At 45.6% G+C, this 18,444-nt stretch overlaps 1 protein-coding gene across 1 annotated transcript in view; it reads left to right on the top strand.

Moving 5' to 3' along the window:
- The first annotated feature begins 13,668 nt into the window (after positions 1-13,668).
- LOC113406287 (1-acyl-sn-glycerol-3-phosphate acyltransferase gamma) overlaps positions 13,669-18,444 on the top strand; it is a 128,161-nt gene continuing 123,385 nt past the window's right edge. The window contains exon 1 of the mRNA XM_026650259.2: positions 13,669-13,901. The gene's annotated coding sequence lies outside the window, so the exon portion shown is untranslated. The remainder of the gene's footprint in view (positions 13,902-18,444) is intronic.

The following is an 18,444-nucleotide window of genomic DNA, read 5'->3' as shown; positions in this document are numbered from 1 at the left end:
GCAGGGACAGCACATTCCTGCAGTGCCCTGGTATCCAGCCACAGTGGCGAGAGAGGGGCAACAGGACAGGCTGGGACGCAGACACCTCCACTGCACCTCCCGCCGGCCCCGTTCACTTGCCCAACTGCCTGCTGCTTAGTCCAGTGCATGGGGCTGCCAGCACCAGCCTGCAGGAGAGTTCCGGCAGCCAGCAGGACCACAGCTGGGAGCACGCCATGTGCCGTGCCTCCACCCACAGCGGAGCGCCCCAGCATCGGCCGGCTCCGAGTGTGCACGCTCCGCCTTATTTTCATTTCTAGATTCCGGCTGCCGGCCCCTTGCCAGCCGGGGTCCCGGCGGCCAGGACCCCGGCTGGCAAGGGGCCGGCGGCCGGGACCCCAGAGTAGCAGCGGGCTGAGCGGCTCAGTCCGCTGCCGGTCTGGGGTTCCGGCCACTGGCTCCTGCCAGCCGGGGTCTCAGCCACTGGCTCCGCTCAGCCCACTACTGGCCTGGGGTTCCCTTCACCCAGGCCGGCAGCGGGCTGAGCGGGGCCGGCGGCTGGGACCTCGGCGTGCCATTAAAAATTGGCTCACGTGCCACAGGTTGCCAACCCCTGGTCTAGCAGATCAAGACTTTTTGAATGATACCTCACATGGCATGTTTTGTAAAAAAAAATACCCTAATTACATCACAATGATGAATATTAGGGTGCCAGGGTGTCACACTGTGTACACAAGGAACTCATTGATAATATGCATATGGAAGGTTGAGGAAGCAATCCAGCTGGAGGGCACTGCAGTAGCATCACTAGGAGAGGAGGAAACAGTTCCTTTACAGGGAGGAAACTGGCTGCTGGTTACTTCTGGCAGCAGGCTGTACTCCACCCTTGCTCCCAGCCCACCATCCATAGACATAAAAAATCAGTCTGCTGCCCTGGCAATGAGGGATGAGGAATCTCTCCCAAAGGTGGAGAAGCAGAAGCCATGGGCTGCCAAGCAGGGGCAGCTCTATGTATTTTGCTGCCCCAAGCACGGCGGTGAGGCAGCCTTCAGCGGCACACCTGTGGGAGGTCCGCCGGTCCCGCGCCTTCGGCGTACCCACCACTGAATTGCCGCTAAAGCCGCAGGACCGGCGGACCTCCCGCAGGCATGCCGCCGAAAGCTGCCTGCCTGCCGCCCTCACAGTGAATGGCAGGCCGCCCTCAGTGGCTTGCCGCCCCAGGCACGCGCTTGCTGCGCTGGTGCCTGGAGCCGCCCCTGCCTATATGCAAGACATTATGGAAGGATTCCGGAGGATTACCCAGCCCTCTGACTAACAGCCAATGCTGCTCTTCCATGTGGGCACTAATGATTCCGCAAGGTATAACCCTGAGCAGATCAGAAGTGACTACAGGACTCTGGGAGTGAGAGTGACGGAATTGGGGCACAGGTGATGTTCTCATCAATCATTCCAGTTAAAGGTAGGAGCCAGGCAGAGACACAGACATCCTGGAGGTGAATGCCTGGCTGTGTGGATGGTGTTGCCATGAGGGCTTCAGCTTCTTCAACTGTGGGATGCTGTTCTGGGAAGAAGGACTGCTGAGCAGAGATGGGGCCCATCTATCAAGAAAGAGGAAGAGTATCTTCAGATACAGACTAGCTAACCTAGTGAAGCAGGCTTTAAACTAGGTTCAAGAGGGGCAGTAGATAAAAGCCCACAGGTAAGTCCAGTACATGGAGATCAGGGAGAAGGGTCAGACTTTGGGGGGGAACATGGGCATTCATAGCAGGGACAAAGGAGAGGAAAGAGGGAACACAGGGAAGAAATGTAATGAATACTTTAAATGTCTGTATACTAATACAAAAAGTATGGGCAATAAACAGGAAGAACTAGAAATACTAGTGAATAATCACAATTATGACATAATTGGCATCACAGATTACTTGGTGGGGTAATTCATATGACTGGAATATTGGTATAGAAGGGTACAGCTTGTTCAGGAAGGACAGGCAGGGAAAAAAGGGAGGAGGCATTGCCTTGTATATCAAACCTGTATACACTTGTACTGAGGTTGAGATGGAAGTGGGAGGCAGACCTGTTGAAAGTAAGGATAAAAGGGGTAAACGGGGTAAAAACAAGGGTGATGTCATGGTAGGGGGGGTCTACTACAGACCACCTAACCGGGAAGAAGAGGTGGATGAGGATTTTTTTAAACCACTAACAAAATCAACCAAAGCACAGGACTTGGTGGTGATAGGGGACTTCAACTACCCAGACATCTGTTGGGGAAATAACACGGCAGGGCACAGATTATCCAACAAGTTCTTGGAATGCACCAGAGACAACTTTTTATTACAGAAGGTGGAGAAAGCAAGTAGGGGAGAGGCTGTTCTAGATTTGATTCTGACAAAGAAGGATGAACTGGTTGAGAATTTGAAGGTGGGTGAAAGTGATCATGAAATGATAAAGTTCATAATTCTAAGGAATGGTCAGATGGAAAAGAGCAGAATAAAAAGGCAGACTTTAGTGAACTCAGAGAATTAGTAGGTAAGCTCCTGAAGGGAATCAAGTCTAAGGGAAAAAAGAGTTCAGGAGAGTTGGCAGTTTTTTAAAGAGAGAGGTTAAATACACAAGAGCAAACTATCCCACGGTGTAGGAAATGTAGGAAGTATGGTAAAAGACCACTCTGGTTTAATGAAGACATCTTCTACGACCTGAAACTCAGAAAAGAGTTAAACAAAAAGTGGAAACTAGGCCAAATTATGAAGGATGAATATAAAAAAAAAAAACACAAGCATATAGGAACATGTAGACAAGCCCCTTGTCTACACAGGAGGTTTACTGCTCACTGGGTTGTAGTGCATTAGCTGGTGCTCAGTACAGAAGCCACAAAGAAAGCATACACACGGACTTCTGTTTCCTTTTTCAATCCACATCATTCTGTACACACAACAGGGACTTTGAACAAAGTAAAGTCACAGCATTCTGAGTGGGAATCCCATGGTCCTTTGCTTTGCTGCTGGGCTTTGGGCATTCTGGGATTTTTCTCATGGTGCGTTATGGGATGCATAGTGGAAGCCTGGTAAAAGCCAATAGACTTCTGGGACTTGAGGTCAAACTCCAAAACTCCCATGATTCTGTGTATGTCGTTCCATAGTTCCTCTCTTTCTGAGCAGGTCAGCACCATTTTGAAAGGAAGTGCCGTTTTCAAACTTCTGTCAGCCAGCATGGACAAAACAATGCTCTGTACCATGATGCTGACAACGGCAAATATTCAGAGGCTCTTGGGGGTTTATTTGAGATCTCAGTGCCGGCTGGATTTGGATTTGGACTTGGATTTCAGTTGCCCCACCGCCAAGCAGTGATGCTGCTGCAGCCGCTGCGCCAGCAGCAGCGAGAGGAGGAGAACAAGGAGGAGGATGATATTGAACAACTGCCCTGCTCATGCACAAACTTTTCTTGGAACAGCTTCCTACAGTGAAGCATCATTTCTGGACTCAGAAAACAAGCGAGAGTTTGCTGCACTGTCACTTCTCCCCAGCTGGCGAGGGTACCAAGGATCCCTGCATGGCTCCGAGCAGCTGCATGAGACACGGTGTAATGCCACTCTAATAATTCCACTGGAACACTGATATATTCAAATACAGAAGCAAATTGACTGATCCTGGCCCCATGCCAGCTTTTAAATGGAGAAGGTGACATCTGCATCATGGATATAAAGGCCATTTCAATGCACGCAAACTCAAATTAATGTGTAGTAAACCTGCTGAGGGTGCACTCAGAATGCTTCATTTTATGCAGCATAGTCAGCCCTGTGTCTGCACCTTGTCTGAACGAGATGGTGCAGTCGCTGCATACTTTATCCCTTGTCTGTCTTAGATTGAGGCATGAATTAGAGCTAACTAAGAGATGCACCATCCAGATAACACTGAAATTATGTGAGTTGTTTGTGATAACATGCTGGAGTTTACTATAGCCCCCCGGAGTATGTGGGGATATTCCTGCTGCTTGTTACCTGTGTTTGTAATCTGTGAATCTTGTTAGATACTCAGCTGCTTTTAGACAAGGCATCTTCTCTCCATCTTTCTTGGCCAGGAAGTTGCAACTTTTTTGTTGTTGTTTCAAACATGGACCTTGCTACTGTTACTCATGCTTTTGTCACTTTGAGGTACAGTTACTGGATTATGCTCTGGGTAAGACTGTGACATGATCATTTGGAAACTCAGCCTAGTGCAGAATGCAGTTGCCAATTTGTTAAACAGTATTTCTTGCTGAGAGCACATAAACCAATGTTCCAAAACCTGCACTGGCTGCCTGTCAGTTTCCAGGTGAAGCTGAAGCTGTTGGTTTTGATGTATACAGCAAGGCTTGGCTAGAAGCTTCTTATCCGACATACAACTGCTCTATGTACGCTCTATGAGACTACCTCAGATGTGATCAATAGAGGCGCTATCAGCCCCTTAGGTTAAAAAAGAGGAGGCTAATGGCAGCAGGGCATTTTATACAAGGGGCTCTCAACTTTAGAATGAATTTCCCCCATAGTCTGCCAATTTCAGGGCATGTTGCAAGGCAGACTGCTATCCCCAGGTTTTTGGGGAGGGTGGTGAGGCATGATGTGGCTGGGGTTCCAAGAAGCTGTGATTTAGTTCATCTTTAATTTTAAATGTGAATATTCTATGTTACCACTTAAGACATGAAGTCATCTTTTGCATCCACTTATTATAAATTATATTTTCTCGTTTTTCAATTTTCAAAATGGCAAAGCCACAGACTATATTCAAGAAAAAAATTAAAGTACAGTGAAACCATAGCAGGAATGCATATTCCCTTCCATATAATAGCAGTTTACTAGACTACAAATATGTTGCTGCAAGGGGAATGAAGAATTAATTCCTCCACACAAGTGTCAGAGATCAGGGTGTTGGTCTATGCGGGCACTTTGGCATACAACGTTAGTTCCTCTGTTCACTTTTTATGTATTTACATATGAAAAGGCAGCCTGCCCAGACCAATACAAACCTCTGACCAATAAAAGCAGAAACAGTTTAGCATTTACAGCTATTCAACGGGGCCAAACGTTCACCATATGGAGGATGAAGATGGTGAACAAAGAATGTGTGTCTTAGTGTGCCCGCACTCAGTGCACATGCAAATGTTAAGTATGTGTGTGCCTATTTTGAGTGGGGACCACCTGCTGACAATACGCTCTGTAGTGTCCATAACAAAACTGTACGCTAGTCTATTAGCAATGTTGAAAAGGAAGAATGTATGTCAATTGTATGTTTTTAAAAAAATCTATATTAATGCAGCATTAAATCTGAGCACCCATATTCTCATTCATACTATTCACTTTTTTCCACCATTCTAACAATGCACTTTAAGGCCCCTTTACACTACCCTTAATGGGAAACAGGCTCAAGGTGTCTATCAAAAAAAATCAGGAAATGCAAAGTTAAAAGTCCCCCAAAACCCTTGGTAACTTTTCGTTCTATGCATTAAAGTAGGTTCTTCTATTACATGACTACACAAGACACTGCATACAATAATACCAAAATGCTACATATGTGCATCCAAGATTACATACAAAAGTGCAGTTTAAGTACAAACCCAAGAGCGGAAGTTATGATTACTTAAAAATGAATATTGGCAGGACATTATTAAAAGTCACTGAAGGAATACAAAAAAATAAAATGCATAATAATATAGTGAGAGGGAAGTTATATTACAGAAGCATAATTAAGATTGGGGTCCTACTGTGGTAGGTGCTGAACAAATACACAGGTGGGTGGTCCCTGATCCCGAAGTTTACAGTCTGATTAAAGACAATATACAATAAATGAACGTAACAAACAATAGGAGGGAAATGTGGAGAGAAGACAAGAGTCACAGCAATAATATAATGTGGATGCAAGTGCTGTAGCATTTCAGCGTCTACACTACCTACGATGCGAAGGGTTCTACTGTCAGTGTAGGTAATCTACCTCCCCGAAAGGCAGTAGAGTGCTATCTACTCCAGGATTTAGGTCGACTTAACTACATTGCCCAGGAGTGTGGATTTGTCACACCCCTGAGTAGTGTAGCTGGGTTGACCTAACTTTTTAGTGTAGACCAGACCTAACATGGTGCTGTCACTGTACCCTGATGCTGTGAAGATGCCACAGGGGTCTACCCATTATCTAACTCCCTACTCAGCTGCTGCCATTTCCCACATTTCCCCCACCCAAGAGTTAATCTCCGATCCCCACAAAACAGCTCACAGGGTCTGGAACTCCTGACATCACTGGGGTCCTGAGGCTATTAATGCGCTGTTCCCCTGTGCTGCTGGAAGAGGCGGAAAGTCTAAGGCAGTATTTATTCTCTCTGAGTTGTGTGCATGTATGCTAGTGCAGGGAAAATAGAGCAATGTACATGAGCTCCCAGGGAATGCTGGGAAGGAGGAATCCCTGTGCTTGGAGTGCACTGGTAAAACAGTCATGGCTGGCCCTTGCTTCGGGGAGGCAAAGGCAGGAAAGTCTCCTTGCTGCTGCCTACCTTCCCTTATGAACCCACAAAAGCATTTATTCAATATTTCCCCAAATCTATTTTATTAAGTATATCAAAGAACCTGATTCTACACTTCATGCAGAGGGAAAACTTTGCACATTCAAATAAACTTAAGTGGTGGGTAGATGGTTTCAGGGGAGGGGACACCTGGCCAGGATGCAGAGAAGGTCCAGAATGATCATGGTTAATGTGAACTAACAAGACAAAATTCTTAACTTGTTCATGTAGCATTTCAATGTACAAAATGCTAAATATATGTATGTTTGTATATCTGGAATTCTACACTTAAGTTCATCATTGAAAAAAAAAAAAGGGAAAATCATATTCCAGTGTAGTTCTGTATGCTCAACTTGGGACACCTTGAAGGCACCTGATTTTTAGATCAGCATCCAAAATCACTAGTCATTTTTGAAAATATTGTCCCTTAATGTTAGATTGTAACTTCATTACTTCTAGCCAAATTTCTTCTACCACATTAAAGGCACTTGGCTTTATTGAGAACTGTATCCATGGCAAGCTTGAAGTTTTATAAACAAAGTCAAAAAAGCATTTGAAAAAGTGTTAGTGTAAAAAACAATTTTTTATACTTTCATACCTCAAAAGTGGAGGAGTGTGGGGAAAGGGAAACGAAACCACCATTTTTTACCTGAGAAATAGAATGAGAAATTTTAACTCCAAAGGTATTCATTTTCCAGGCTGGTATAAATGTCTGAAAACATGTTTTTATAGCGAAGGTCCCTACTCATCTGCTACTGCAGGGTCATCAGCATAGCACTATCATAGTAAAGAAAACTAGCACAAATTATTATATAGATATACTATTATTATTATTTATTATTATTATTTTATTATATAAACTATTCGGCACATTAAGAGTAGTTTCAAGTAGATTTGGATTTAAGGGATTGACATTTTATATAAATGATTTGCCATTGTCAGTATCTTTCTTGGATCATTTTCAGATTAATACATTGTGCCCGTAAACTGTTTTGGAAAGGCTTCAAATTAAGTAAGAGGTTGAGTTTAACAACCTAATGTTAGAGTGTGTCAGCACTCAAAAATTAACTGTGTCTGATACTTGTTGCCAGATTATCCACTCATTTCAATAATCAGTTTTACACCAGTGTAACAACATTAACTTTGATGGAGTTACTCCAGGTTTACATATGTTAATGAAACCACAATCAGGCCTTCAATAGCAAATACAGTTCCTCTGACTGTCCCTCAGCTGATCTAACATGGCTCTTGTGGAGAGGGTCACACTGTGTTCAATACCTGATTCAGAAAGCATCAACCTCCTTGTTCGAACAATAGTTGGGATGGAAGCTCCTTGTGAATGGGAGAGCAGAGGAGGAGTGAGGGAAGTAATGAGACTCAAGGTGGTGGGTAGCTGGCTCCAGGCTGGGAAGCAGGTGTCCTGGGGATTCCTACCTGTCTCAGGTCTGTTTCCTGGTCCAGTTCCCTGCTCCCTGGCCTGACACCAGGCCCCGTGGTGCCTCCTCCAGCTCATCTGGGTCTTACTCTCACATCTGCACCTCACCCCTCCAGTTCCCTGGCAGTCAGGTGTGTGTGAGTTTATGCAGAGGTGGAGTCCCCACAATGGAAATATTGTGGCACTAATTCCCCCTGCCCTCCCAGTTCTGTCACCCCTGCTTGGCCCCATTCAATCCAGAGGCCTTATTATGCTCAACTGCAACTGAGGATGGCTTGTGAGTCAAACATGACTCAGACAGGGCTTTGTGTCTTGGAGAAATAACAGAAAATTGTCCCCCCCACCCTGTGACTTTTTAACAAACTACGTGAGAAGCCAGACTGAGATCATTTCAGTTTATAGGTTATGTTGGACTCAAGCTTAATTAAACAAAGTGAGCTGGGTCCTCACTAGAGTTGGAAAGGTAGGTTTCCAGGGGGGGAGAGAGTTCACATTTCCTAAGAATATTCTCATATTCAGTCAGACTAACAACAAATATTAGGATCAATGCAAGATAACATTTCCTCTCCTGCATGCCTACAAATGCCTGTCTGGACTTGCTTAGATGGCTGATAAATGGATTTCAGCAACTTTGATGTATGTCAAATGTCTTTTGCTCAGACAGTGGAAAGGCCCAGAAGTGTCTTATTTGAAAGATTGCTTTATATATATATATAGAGAGAGAGAGAGAGAGCTGAGATCAATTCCCTTGAAAGGCTCATTTACAGGTATGAGGATAAAATGAATAAATACCAGGACATTTGCTCCTAATTTCCCCCCAGAGGTAATGGTCAGCACTTGATAGAACTGTCTCCTGTGACAGGAAACAAGATGTTGTGTCACTAAGATGTCAGAGTGTAAGTAGAATGGGAAGACAGAAAGGCTTTTATGTCAAACCACACAAATGTGTCCTTCATCTTTTTCTTTCGTGTCATTTATATAATTGCCATCTTTTCTTTTCCCTGCAACCCAATCATATTTTCTTTTCTTCTTCTGCCTTTTCTATGTCTGTCTAACTATAAGATACTGTATGAATATGTTTTCCTTTCAGATTTTAAGTCTGATCCTCCAGTTGTTACACATGCAAAATTCCATTGACTTTAATGGAAGTGATGAGCACATAAGTACTGCAAAGTAGCACTGATTGTATTTAAAAAGAATAGAAATTTGCACTTTTTCATAATTACAACATAATTGTTTCAGACCAGAACCGGGCCAGGCAGGCTTCAGATCTTTTTTTAATGATTCAGTCTGAATGAACTCTTCTAATTGAGGAAACAATGTCTTGCTCTATTTTTGCAATTAAACTCTGGAATAAGTTTAGTTATATCACTTGTGTGAATGCATATAGTTTTTATTTTGGACACAGCCTTGTAAGCCATCATATACAATAAAGACAGATTTAAAGAAACAAATTGAAGTTGATGCATGTGTAAAGAAACTACTTTTCTTAACACCGTACTAAGGCATATGCAGAAGCTGGCATGGAAATAGGGTGAAAAGATGAGATGATGTGCTGTGCCTTTGGGGATTAGAAGGAGGTAGGGCAGCTTTAAACCACATTTGCCTCATTCCAGTTCTGAGCATTTTGGGCCTGAAATGGCTCTTGATGTGACCTAGGGAACTAGGGTAGGAATAAATGTAAATTTTCAGAATGGAGAGGGGTAACTAGTGGTGTACCTCAAGGGTCAGTCCTAGGACCAATCCTATTCAACTTATTCATAAATGATCTGGAGAAAGGGGTAAACAGTGAGGTGGCAAAGTTTGCAGATGATACTAAACTGCTCAAGATAGTTAAGACCAAAGCAGACTGTGAAGAACTTCAAAAAGATCTCACAAAACTAAGTGATTGGGCAACAAAATGGCAAATAAAATGTAATGTGGATAAATGTAAAGTAATGCACATTGGAAAAGATAACCCCAACTATACATACAATATGATGGGGGCTAATTTAGCTACAACTAATCAGGAAAGAGATCTTGGAGTCATCGTGGATAGTTCTCTGAAGACGTCCACGCAGTGTGCAGCGGCAGTCAAAAAAGCAAACAGGATGTTAGGAATCATTAAAAAAAGGGATAGAGAATAAGATGGAGAATATCTTATTGCCCTTATATAAATCCATGGTACGCCCACATCTTGAATACTGCGTACAGATGTGGTCTCCTCATCTCAAAAAAGATATACTGGCATTAGAAAAGGTTCAGAGAAGGGCAACTAAAATGATTAGGGGTTTGGAATGGGTCCCATATGAGGAGAGATTAAAGAGGCTAGGACTTTTCAGCTTGGAAAAGAGGAGACTAAGGGGGGATATGGTAGAGGTATATAAAATCATGAGTGGTGTGGAGAAAGTGAATAAGGAAAAGTTATTTACTTGTTCCCATAATATATGAACTAGGGGCCACCAAATGAAATTAATGGGCAGCAGGTTTAAAACAAATAAAAGGAAGTTCTTCTTCACACAGCGCACAGTCAACCTGTGGAACTCCTTGCCTGAGGAGGTTGTGAAGGCTAGGACTATAACAGGGTTTAAAAGAGAAGTGGATAAATTCATGGAGGTTAAGTCCATTAATGGCTATTAGCCAGGATGGATAAGGAATTGTGTCCCTAGCCTCTGTTTGTCAGAGAGTGGAGATGGATGGCAGGAGAGAGATCATTTGATCATTACCTCTTAGGTTCACTCCCTCTGGAGCACCTGGCATTGGTCACTGTCGGAAGACAGGATACTGGGCTGGATGGACCTTTGGTCTGACCCAGTATGGCCGTTCTTATGTTCTAACTATGGAGGCTGCTCTGCGCTACAGCAGCCCTGTACAGGTCCATGGCAGCATATGGGGCTGAACCGTCTCACTCAAGGATTTTATGATACACCAGGATAAAATAATAATAAAATAAACTAATGGAGATATCCCATCTCCTAGATCTGGGCAGGACCTTGAAAGATCATTGAGTCCAGCACCCTGCCTTCACTAGCAGAACCAAGTACTGATTTTGCCCCAGATCCCTAAGTGGCCCCCTCAGGGATTGAACTCACAACCTTGAGTTTACCAGGCCAATGCTCAAACCACTGAGCTGTCCCTCCCCATCAGATTAATCTGATCAAAAGACCAATTAGTGAAACACAAGGAAGGGGGAAAGGTGTCCAGAAATATCCAAAAAGTTATTTTTAAAAATATGAAACATACCTAGACTTCTTATGGTCCGAATCTGTGCCTGCTGGAATAAATGTAAAATAGGAATTTGCTTGTGAGGCCAGCAGTGGTACAGCACAGGAGTCAGGTAATCTAAATGGCACGTCCAACAGCCCCAGAACACAAATATTTAGAGGTGTCTTGCAAACCTTTTTTTAAGTGAGACAAATCTGTTTTTGTGTTCTGAATGCCACAAGTAGCTAAGCTAGGAAGGGAGTATTCAGAATGCTCTGCAAGGCAATGATCCCAGAGTACTTGATGATAGCCTGGTGTGGAAAAGTTTCCTACCACGGAGGACACAATAAGGCCGCTCTCCCCAGGAACCTCATGCAAAGGCTTTCCAATTACCTCCAGGAGAGCTTCGTGGAGATGTCCCATGAGGATTTCAGCTCTATCCCCGGACATATAGACCTTCTTTTCCAGTAGCTGCACTTTCAAGGACTAAAACGTGAAGCGCCTAGGGCAAACTAATTGTTAATATTAGTTAATATTAACCTATTGTTAATATTGTTAATATTCCTGTTCTGTTCAAAATAAATGTTTACATGTTTTAAACACTTACCGACTGATCCTTCCCCTGATTCTGGGTCCGGGTTAACGCCTGGGGACGGTTGGTAGGGATCTCTGTGAGGGTGATGAAGAGATCCTGGCTGTCGGGGAAATCAGCGTTGTAAGCGCTGTCGACTGCCTCGTCCTCCTCATCTCCTTCCTCATCTTCCCTGTCCGCTAACATCTCCAAGGAACCGGCCGTCGACAATATCCCATCCTCAGAGTCCACGGTCAGTGGTGGGGTAGTGGTGGCGGCCGCACATAGAATGGAATGCAGTGCCTCGTAGAAACGGCATGTCTGGGGCTGGGATCCGGAGCGTCCGTTTGCCTCTTTGGTCTTCTGGTAGCCTTGTCTCAGCTCCTTGATTTTCACACGGCACTGCGTTGCATCCCGGCTGTATCCTCTCTCTGTCATGGCTTTTGAGATCTTCTCGTAGATCTTTGCGTTCCGTCTTTTCGAGCGCAGCTCCGAAAGCACGGACTCATCGCCCCACACAGCGATCAGATCCAAGACTTCCCGATCAGTCCATGCTGGGGCCCTCTTTCTATTCTGGGATTGCATGGTCACCTCTGCTGGAGAGCTCTGCATCGTTGCCAGTGCTGATGAGCTCGCCACGATGTCCAAACAGGAAATGAGATTCAAACTGCCCAGACAGGAAAAGGAATTCAAATTTTCCCGGGGCTTTTCCTGTGTGGCTGGTCAGAGCATCTGAGCTCGGACTGCTGTCAGAGCGTCAACAGAGTGGTGCACTGTGGGATAACTCCCGGAGCTATTAGCGTCGATTTCCATCCACACCTACCCTAATTCGACATGGCCATGTCGAATTTAGCGCTACTCCCCTCGTTGGGGAGGAGTACAGAATTTAAGAGACCTCTATGTCGAACTAAATAGCTTTGTTGTGTGGACGGGTGCAGGGTTAATTCGATTTAACGCTGCTAAATTCGACATAACCTCCTAGTGTAGACCAGGCCTAAGTTCGTCCTCATCCCCCCGCCCCTGTCCCTTTAATACCTTGGGGCCAACAGGTTTAGAACAACGCAGCAAATAGAATGTGGGACACAATCAAAGGAAAACAGCTGGTCACTTTGAATGATATGGGCTATAGATATATATTAAAATACATCATTTTATTTTCAACTTGGTTATTAGAGAGGCAAAAAACCCCCAACCTCACAATAAAACATGAGCAGACACCAGGTTTGCGTGGGTGACTGAGGTGAGTCTAAAACGATTTCTTTCTTAATGAGGAATATTAGAGAGACAGTGCTTAATTTGTGCCAGGGCTGAGCTCCAGCACCTCTAGGCTTGGCAGTTCATAGTCCTAGAAACCCGGCACCTCTGGGCTTGCCCTGTCAGTTATGAAAGTAAAAAAAACTGATTGAGCCCCAGCACCTCTTTCATTACAAATAAAGCATTGCAGAGAGGTACAGCTGCTACTGGACCCATGCCTGGGGCTGCCACACCCTGCGACGGAGGTGAATGAATGAGACCTGGAAAAATTAGGAGAGTAAATCAATCACACTCATTCAGCCCCAGAGGCAGGGAATTTAATGCATACTGCTGCAAACCCGTCCCGCTGCGAGTTTCCCAGCCAGCCAGCGGGTCTGCAACTGTGTCCCCTTCACCCTGGGGGGGGGGGGGGTGACGCTGGGGTGAAGCAGCCGGGCTCCTGCAGCTCTCCAGCTCCAGGACAGACGCGTGAGGCCGAAGGCGGGGCGGGCAGGCTGCAGGAGGGCCGTGAGGCTGGGGAGGGAGAGAGGCGGCTTCTCCGTGCTCCAGGTGGGAGAGGGAGGCCAGGGCTGGGCGGTAGCAGCAGCAGGGTTGCATTGCTGGGCTAGGGCAAGAGCTAGAGCCCCACACCGGCCCCGACCTCCCCCCCAGAGCCCAGCTCTCCTGCCCCCAGCGGCCCGGGAGGAACTGAACCATCGTTGCACAGGAAGTAGCGGCTGCTGGGAGAGGAGCAGCGGAGACGGCAGCATCTGCCGCACTCAATGAAAGAGACTCGCAGGGACCCAGCCAGCCGCCCCGATCCTACCCCCGCCCCGCCTCGCCCCCCGGGGAGCAGCGGCGGTGCCAGCACCCAGGGCAAGCTCTGAGCAGGGCAGTCGCTGCTGGAGGTGGCGGCGGCCAGGGAGCTGGAGCCGAGCCGGGCAGGAGCAGCTCCAGCTAATCCGGAGGCGGCGGCGGCAGGTTTGTGCGGCTCTGGCTGAAGGGGGTTGGTGCAGGGGAGGAGGGGGGTCGGGGCATTGCTGCTGTCTGTGCGGTGCACCGCTGTGGCCTTGGCTGGGGCTGCCTCTTGGCCGGTGTCGTGTGCGCGTCTGCCGAGCGCAGCCCTTCCCCGGGGAGCTCCTCCTCCAGCCCCCCGCTCCTCGCTGCAGCCCTTCCCTAGCGCCCTCTTGCCATCCACCCCTTCCCCAAGCCGCTGTCTCCTTGGTGCGCCCTTATCTCCTCCTGCCCTCTCCCTGCGGCCCCGCTCAGTGGGCGTCTTTCACCATAGCATCCTAGCTCCTTTCGCTCTCCCCAGCGCACCGCACTGAGACAGCTGCTCCCGGGCCCCAGCTCCCGCCCGGCCCCGCTGCTACCCCCATTGCTGCTGGGGATGGGTGGGAATTTTCACCCCCCCGGGGGGGGGGCGTTCACTTCCCCTGGAAGTTGACATCTTGACAGTTTTCCCGGTGTGTGCGCCCGGGATGCACATGGCGCGGGGCTGGGCTCAGCGGCGGCTGCAGCAGCTCCCGTCTCTAGCAGCTCCCGCAGAGCTGCCGCTCTCCTTTCTCTTCTCACCCCGCTGCCGGGCATTGCCCCCTGGCGCTGCCCCCGTCCCCCTCCCTGGCGCTGCAGGGAGAGGAGGAGCTGCCCCGGGGAGGGCGGCTCTGCCCAGCCTGGGACCCCAGGCGGCCGCTTCCTCCCCGCGGACTTCGCTGGCGGTGGGTTGAGGCTCAGCCCCTGCCCTGCAGCCGCGGGCTGTGATGTGTGTGTGAAAGGTCAGCGCTGTAGCAGGAGAGCGGGGACCATTAGCGGCCGCAAGAGCCTTGTCTCCCTTCAGCTCTTCCGTTTTCAGCTCCTTGTCAGTGTGGCTGGGGGAGGCCCAGGGTGACCAGATAGCAAGTGTGAGAAATCAGGATGGGGGAGGGGTAATACAGGCCTATATGAGACAAAGCCCCCCAATCAATACTGTCCCTATAGAATCGGGACATCTGGTCACCCTATGAAGGCCTGGTCCCTTGATTTCAGTTGGGATTTCGCTAAGGGGTGTGTGTGCCGTGCGCAGGCAGAATCACTGCATTAGAAGGGCTGTGCTGTGGGATGTTGCTTTTGTTTGTGTTTGTATAAGTGTCTGAAAAGCCCTGTGTGTCTGACCCATGGAAGCAAATAGGAGAGGAGAGGCAGGGAGCGGAAGGGAGGGGATATACTCCCTGAGCGTGTCAAGCTAAACTAAGTATCTGACGTGTCCAGCTGTATCAGTTGATCAAATTGTATGTGGACATTTGGAAGGTCCTATAAAGAAGAAAATATAGAAATGCAAAATGCTACATTAATAGCATCTTACATAAAAGAATCTGAGTGCTTTGCATAAGCTGGCCTCATTAGCCCTTGGCAGTAAATATTGTACACAATAAAATTAAGACTCTACCCCCCTCATCACTAGTGCAATGAATTGGGATAAGGATTTTTTGTTTCTTATTAATAAAAAAAAAAAAATATGTCACTTGTCCTTTTCTCGCTGAAATCTGCCCTGCCTCTGTTAAGATGAAGAAGCATGTGCAGAAAACGATGAAAGAATGGTTTAAAAATAAATAAGAAGCCTACTTCTGAATGGCTCCACTGTACATGAGCAGACAGCATGTAACTACAAAATGGAGAAGAGAAAACCCTGAGGATTTGACAGCCTAAACCAACTATAATATTGCTGTGCCATGGATTCTCTTAGGAGGATGGTGATGGGTTTAATAAAATGTTAATTTAATGTATAGGCACCCAGATCAGTAGTAATAATTCTTTCATAACTTTCAGTGTCACTTTTTCTTGGAACTGTGTTTATATTGAAACTTTTGTCAGTGCATGTGTTAGGCCAGGTCTATACTGCAGACCTATATCAGTATATCTACATTGCTCAGGGGTATGAAAAATCCACACCCCTGAGTAATATAGTTATACCAATCTAATCCCCGTGCAGACAGCGCTGTGTTGACAGGAGAGCTTCTGCTAACATACCTACCACCTCTCGGGGAGGTGGGATTAACTATGCCAACGGGAGAAACTCTCGTCGGCATAATAGCATCTTCGTATACAGTGCTACAGCAGCGCAGCTGCACCACTGTACAGTGCACAATGTACAGCTGCGCGCTGTAGCGCTGTAAGTGAAGACAAGCCCTTAGCATACTGGCCAGTTTGACACCTCATTTTCCATTAGCACTACTTTTGTTCTTGAGGCCACCATCTCTCCTTGGATCTTTGTTTCCTCTCTCTTTTCAGGGGAAGGGGTGTAGTAGTAGGGGAAAGTGAGGAAGTGTTACAACACTGTTGATAATTGGTCTCCCTTCTGACTGCTAATAAACTGCTCATGATTTCAGCAAACATATTTTCAAGTCTAATGTAAACTTAACTGATCTTTCACCCTTTCTTCCACTCTAGAGCTAACAGTTCAGGGTCCAGAATCACAAATATTTGACAACAGGTGAATTGCTGTTCTGAATCTGAGTTCTTAATAGTAAAGTGGTGAACATTTGGCCTGTCTTAACAGCATTTCTTTTGATGTGAAGTGTTACATTTGGAATTTTTGTTTTACTTTTGTCTGTACTATAACAATTTCTTTTTGCTAGATTCTATTGTGACTAACTGATTAAACTTACAATTAGGTTTGTATGCATTGATTCCACTTACACTGGAACAGATAAAACTTTCATGCAGATTCTTGGGCTGTGTCTACACTACAGAAACTGCTGATTGACACTGGGTGTTAAATGCAGTTGCCCCTTCTCAATCTGTCAAGTGTCTGGTATGCTTTGCTGCACCTGTTGAACTCAGCAGAATCCACACTAGTCGGACAAATGCTTTTAACAGCAGATGTGAGTCACTGCACTTTCTGTAGTATAGACAGTCTTGCATTCAAAAGTTGTCCAACTTAACTGTTCTGGCTTTGAAAAACAGTGATAAATTTACCTTTTAGTTACAGGAAAACAATCAAAGCATCATGTTTCTTGGCTCCTTGATTTTTAGACCCATATCTGCCTCCCTACCCTATATATTTGGTGTTACTAAACTTTTACGGTAAACATTACTTGCATTAAAAAAAAATAAAAAAGCTGACTAATGAAATTGAGTTAAAAAACTTCATCCACCTGGTCTAAAATGGCACCATGTCATGTTATGCTTCCTACTTTACTAATTTCTCATCTTAATTCTTCTCTCCCATATAAATGGCTTTGGCATATTGGAGAGATACAAACTACTGGCCTCTAACTGTAGCTTGAATCTAACATGTATAGCAGAGGGAAACCAGTTGGATTGTCTTATCTGAACACAATCAGTCTTGCAGCACCGTTTATAACAACTTTGTGTGGTTAGCACCTAGAGCTTTGAGTTGCTTTCTGGCCAAATTTGAGATTAGAGTTGGTTTTATCAATGAAGTTTCCCTGACTGTGGTCACTGAAGTTATCTTGAACTGAAATATAAGGAATTTCAGTTTCCATAGAGCCTAATTCTTAATCTTCTCAAACAGATGTTTCAGCAAACAGAACAAAATTCTATCTATATGGAACTCTTTCCAGTTAAAAGTGTTAATGTTCTTTTTTTCCAATCATAGAATGATAAAGCTATTGCCCTCTGTCATAGTTGTTTTACAAAATGAAACTGTTTGCTGCACATTCCACTATTAGTTTTATTTTTTCTTTTGGTTTCCATCTGCAGAAAGACTCTTTGTTTTGAAGTCCTAATAGATGTTTTGCTTATTTATGAAACTATTACTGAGTTGTTGGATTAGGAACTTTACTCTTCAGGGGAAAAGTGTAAATAAGGTATTCCTGTTAACTATGGTGTATTTATCACTGAATTACTAATATTGGTGGAAGCATCATGCTACAGTTTTTCTTAAAAAGTTGTATTTAGTTTTCTTTTCCTTGTCCCCTTGCTTATTAAAACATCAACACAATGGTGCTCTTCATTGCTTATTTCTCATCATCTTAGTTTTTTCAGTCAAAAACTGACAAACTTGAGCACTAGATGTTTCTTCTCATCTTTTAAAAGTATCTATGTTGCCAGTCTTACTTTCCTGCACATTTAATGTAGAGGTTTTTTTTTTTTTTTTTAAGGCCTGGTCTACACTAACCCCCCCCACTTCGGACTAAGGTACGCAAATTCAGCTACGTTAATAACGTAGCTGAATTCGAAGTACCTTAGTCCGAACTTACCGCAGTCCAGACGCGGCAGGAAGGCTCCCCCGTCGATGCTGCGTACTCCGCTCGCCGAGCTGGAGTACCAGCGTCGACGGCGAGCACTTCCGGGATCGATCCGGGATCGATTTATCGCGTCTTAACCAGACGCGATAAATTGAACTCAGAAAACCGATTGCTTACATCCGGACCCGGATGTAAGTGAAGACGTACCCAAAGACTTGCTGACTGTCAACACTTGAAGCCATTGGTTCATTGGTGAGAAAGGTTGGCCCTCTGGCTATTCTTCCTGCTTTAAATAGCTAGGTGAAGAACCCTAAAAAATCGCTGGAAGCAGCGGA

This window comes from Terrapene carolina, unplaced genomic scaffold, assembly GCF_002925995.2.
Source record: "Terrapene carolina triunguis isolate 2854851 unplaced genomic scaffold, T_m_triunguis-2.0 Scaffold24, whole genome shotgun sequence".
Taxonomy (NCBI): Eukaryota; Metazoa; Chordata; order Testudines; family Emydidae; genus Terrapene; species Terrapene triunguis.
This window is presented reverse-complemented; position numbering and strand designations above follow the sequence as displayed.